The sequence below is a fragment of the Dendrobium catenatum genome, unplaced genomic scaffold (genome assembly GCF_001605985.2).
Source record: "Dendrobium catenatum unplaced genomic scaffold, ASM160598v2 fragScaff_scaffold_923, whole genome shotgun sequence".
Lineage (NCBI taxonomy): Eukaryota > Viridiplantae > Streptophyta > Magnoliopsida > Asparagales > Orchidaceae > Dendrobium > Dendrobium catenatum.
In genome coordinates this window covers 750,855-755,615 of record NW_021319385.1, presented here as the reverse complement: position 1 = coordinate 755,615, position 4,761 = coordinate 750,855, and positions in this window count along the sequence as shown.

Genomic DNA, 4,761 nt, shown 5'->3' with positions numbered 1-4,761 from the left:
AAAAAATTCTGGAGAAAATATTTTTTCAAGTTGACACAAAATAAAAGAAATTTGCTACTCCATAAGAATCAAGTTCTCTATATTTAATTTAGAAGAGCATAAATCTTTGAAGAAAACACTTAGCTCGATCAAGGGATTTAAAATCTGATCTGGCAGATAACTAAAAGTAGTTGATAAAAGATATTGTATGAAGATGTGACAATCATGACTTTTCAATCTGAATAATCTCCTTGTTCTTATGTCAACACACCTGCTTAAATTGGAAGAATATCCATCAGGTACTCGTATGGTCTTCACCCATTTACAAATTGCTCGTTTTTGCTCTAAAGTTAATGTGAATGGAGCTTTTAGTTTGAGAAATTTTCCAGCTCCACCACCCTTCAATTCCAAAGCTTTCCTCCTACAAATCTCCTTTAAGTTCATCCTTGCTTTTATATTATCTTTCGATTTCTCTTTGATGTCCATAAATGTATAGAAAATGTTATCAAAAATAATTTTCTCTATATGCATAACATCCAAATTATGTCTAATCAAGTTTGTTCTCCAATATGGCAATGACCAAAAAATACTTTTCTTGGTCCAATTATGGTTGACACCATATCCTGGCAACCTGAACTCGTCAAATATTGTAGAATCCATTATGGTGGGCATGAACCTTACTCTTTCAAAAATTTCTTCACTACTTAATCTTGGAGAAAGTTGAAATATCACCATTTTATTTTTAGTAAAGGCTTCTTTATTTTGCCTAAAAGGATGACTTGGAGGAAAAAACATTTGATGACAATCGAACAAAGTGTTCTTCCTACCATACTTTAAGGTGAATGATGTTGTATGTTCCATACAATATGGACAAGCTAACTTGCCTGAAGTGTTCAAACCTGAGAGTACCATATACAGAAAAGTCACCAATTATCCAAAGTAATGTTGCTCTTAGTGTAAAGTTTTGTTTAGTGGAGATATCATATGTACTTACTCCCTCAACCCATAATAAACATAAATCATCAATTAACGGTTGTAAGAATACGTCAATCCTCACTTTTGGATTATGTGGCCCTGGAATGATAAGTGTCAGAAACATATAAGGAGTAGTCATACACAACTCTGGAGGAAGATTATAAGGAGTGAGTATCACGAGCCAACATGCATGAGTACGGTATAGCCGACTGACTGAATGGAGTAAAACCATCTGCAATGCTCTTTATGCAGTAAAAATAACTCTTGCCAGCCTTCAATCAACATCAACATTTTATGTTGGCTGTCATCGAACACCGACTATTGGCTTACGAAATGCAAGCCATCAAGCAACACCAATGCCCATCTTCTCGATCGCTCAATCATGTCACCCCAATCACTATGGTCTCTCCTCATATTAGTAAAATGATCAAGATGACTTCCTACCATCACTAAATCTCTAATGCTCATTGTCGGTTGACACCAATGTCCACAAATAATTAATATCTAACATCTATCGGTCATCAACATTAGATGTTAATCTTTTCAGTCACTTAATCACCCTCTTATTGTGATTGTGACACAACTAACGACCTACATTGTTTGATCTTCAATACCCCATAGCAACCTTTGTACAAGTCTTACAAATGACCTATATTATTTAATATATATTATTATTATTATTAATATTGGATAACAAGATTGCTATAAGATCATAACCTAGACTAAATTAAAAGAGTTATTTTCTTCATTATGCAATCCATCTCAACCAAAAACAATCCTTTCATTCAAGGCTAAAATGTACTAATGTGTTTTCTTGAAGTGTGTTGGACCTTATTGGATTTTAATTTGAGAAGATTTGCACTAACATGAAAGGGTTAGAGATAATTAAAAAAAAAGGATTAGGTATAATTTTCTCCACCCAACTAAGATACTATTAGATTAGTGATAATAGTTTCATTTTCTCAAACCCCAAAACCCTAACAATGTTAATTTTATTCTCTTCCTGTTTATGTTTATAGATCCACCATATATTATCATTTTCTTTGTTGTTAGTCAACCTTGCAAAAGTTGTTTGATGTATACAATCCTTTATAGCTCATCTACAAAAATTGTTTATAGATCCTCCTTACTCTCTCTATATTTGTCCATCAAACCTCTAAAAAAATGTATAGCTTCCATAATAGATAAACTCGGCATGAATCCAAACAAATTAAATGAAAAAAAAAATTAAAAACAACGGGTAATCGACGGGAGGCGGACGGCGAAAACTTGTGGTCGAAACTGGACCTCTCGCCGGCTAGGAGTGCTATGACCGTCGGCGACGTCCGTTGACCATCCAGAGAGCTTGGCGACCTCGATCGAAGGCGAGCGACGAGGGAAACAGCGGCGATGTGAGAGAAACACACGATAGAAATGAGCAACCAGAGGGGTTCGGGTTCGGAAATAGGGCTTTCGCCGGCAGATTTTCAGGCATCCAAGACGCCGGAAAAAATTTTGGCGCAAAATGTGCCGGTTTTAAGTTGTTGAGTTTAAATACACCGACGTAATATCCGCCAGTAACTACGCCAGTTATGTTCCACCGTAAAGTGCGCCAAAACCAGTAAAATGCTGGTCTATTCCGACGTCTTTTACCGGCGCAACAGACGCCAATAACTCTCCGGCGCCATATGCGCCGGAAAAAATGCCGTAAATGTTCCTTTGCACGATGTGCAGTATTTTCTGGCGCAAATTTTTATGCCGGAAAATTTGACGGTAATCGCGTGTTTTCCCGTAGTGTCTGAAGGATGTATCCTACAAGGTGACCAAGAGTTATATTTTATTTCTGGCGAGTAGTAGGGAGGCGAACGAAGGTCATATGGCGAATGTAATCAATAATCAAATCATCCTCATCAAATTTGGTGTTGGACATAATAAGGTAGGCAGCGATAGATAAAATCGGGGTCATGTTGATCCGATCGCCAGTTTTGGGTATTATAGAGGTTATAAGGACATGTTGAATAATTATGGCATTTTGATTTAGTGATTAGACGAGAGGCTGGTGTTGATAGAATACGGTGTTCTTAAGGACTTGATTAACCTCACTCCAATCAAATTCGTTTGTGAGAAAGGAACGAACCCTAGGACCTTCAGTGGTTAGCCCAATATATTGGGCGATGTCGGCTATGTTGATCTCTATGTTTTGACGACAAACTAAGGAGTTGAAAGTTGTGTTGTCGACGGTGTAGGTTAGATTTGCTAGAAATTCCAAAAGAAGTTTAGAGTTGTAGGGGAAGGCCAGAGTGAGGAGGAATTGAAAGGTGGTGGAAGAAAATAGGTTCATTACCTTGAAATTCAGGGCAGCCTGATTGAGCATTTTGGAAGGTATAATTTTGTAAGCTTTATACTTATGGTAAGCTTCCTCATTTTCAGCACTCAAGAACCGAGCACTATGAAGGTTAGAGGAAGATGAACTTCCCGTTGCCAAAAGACTCCTCTTGATGGAACTAGACATCGTGTAGAGGCTGAGTGAAGGGTGAGAAGGAATAGGTGTAGTGAGTGAAGTAAGTTCCAAGTGAATATATCTCCCTAGCCAACCAATTTATAGAATTTTGCACCATCGTACAATACGATCGTGTTTCATACAGTACGATTGGTAATAAATGTTCTGACTGATCATTTCAGGAACCACAGTACAATGTATATCGTACTGTATAATCACAAGAATATCGATCGTCCCTAGGGTCGTCAGTACGACTTTTAAACAAAAGTTTCATACTGTATGAACAAGTGTATCATACAATATGAATGACATTTATATCGTACCAGACGCCTTTATGTCGTTTTCATCCGTTTTGCTGAGGTGGATCGTACAATACGAAGTGGAGGTATTGTACTGTACGAACACCACCAATAACGTACAAAATAGAGTTAATTTGTCCCAATCCGTTTGCTAACGTGGATCATACAGTACGAAGAGGTTATATCGTACAGTACGATGCTCAATAATGTTGTACAAGACGGATTGGATGACAACCAATTGTATCGTATAGTACGATGTAGGTCGTACGGTATGATCAATAGAGGCAAAATTTACTTGTAGGTTATGTTTTGTGTAGATTGAGATATAGCATACAGTATGATCGGTGTATCGTACAGTACGATAATAAAATGTCACATTCGATTGTTTTGTGTAGTGAGTGTGTGATGATCAGGAACAACCTTAGAAGATTTTTTTTTATGCAGTAATGTCTATAACACCTAGTCTAGTCCTCAAGGTGCTAAAGGTGTCGAATGCTAGTGGTTTTGTGAATATGTCAGCCAATTGATCTTCTGTAGCGATGTGATGCAATTCTATATCTGCCTTGCAACATGATCTCTTATGAAATGGTGTCTAATGTCTATGTGTTTCATTCGAGAGTGTTGAATTGGGTTCTTAGAGATACAGATCACACTTGTATTGTCACACATGATTGAGATGGTTCTTACAGGTAGGCCAAGATCAAGAATTTATTATTTTAACCATAGTACTTGTGCAATGCAACTTCCTACTGCAATATATTCTTCCTCAATCGTGGAAAGGACTACTGAGTTTTACTTCCTACTAGACCAAGAAACTAATGATTGTTCTATGAATTAGCATGTACCAAAGGTGTTTTTTTTATCTATCCTACACCCAGCAAAATCAGAATCTGAGTACCCTAAGATTTCAAAGTTTTGTGCCAAGGATATCAAATTCCTAAGTTCGAGGTGCCTAGTAGATATCTAAGGATTCTCTTGACCACAGTTAAGTGAGACTCTTTAGGATCGGCTTGAAAACGAGCACAGCTA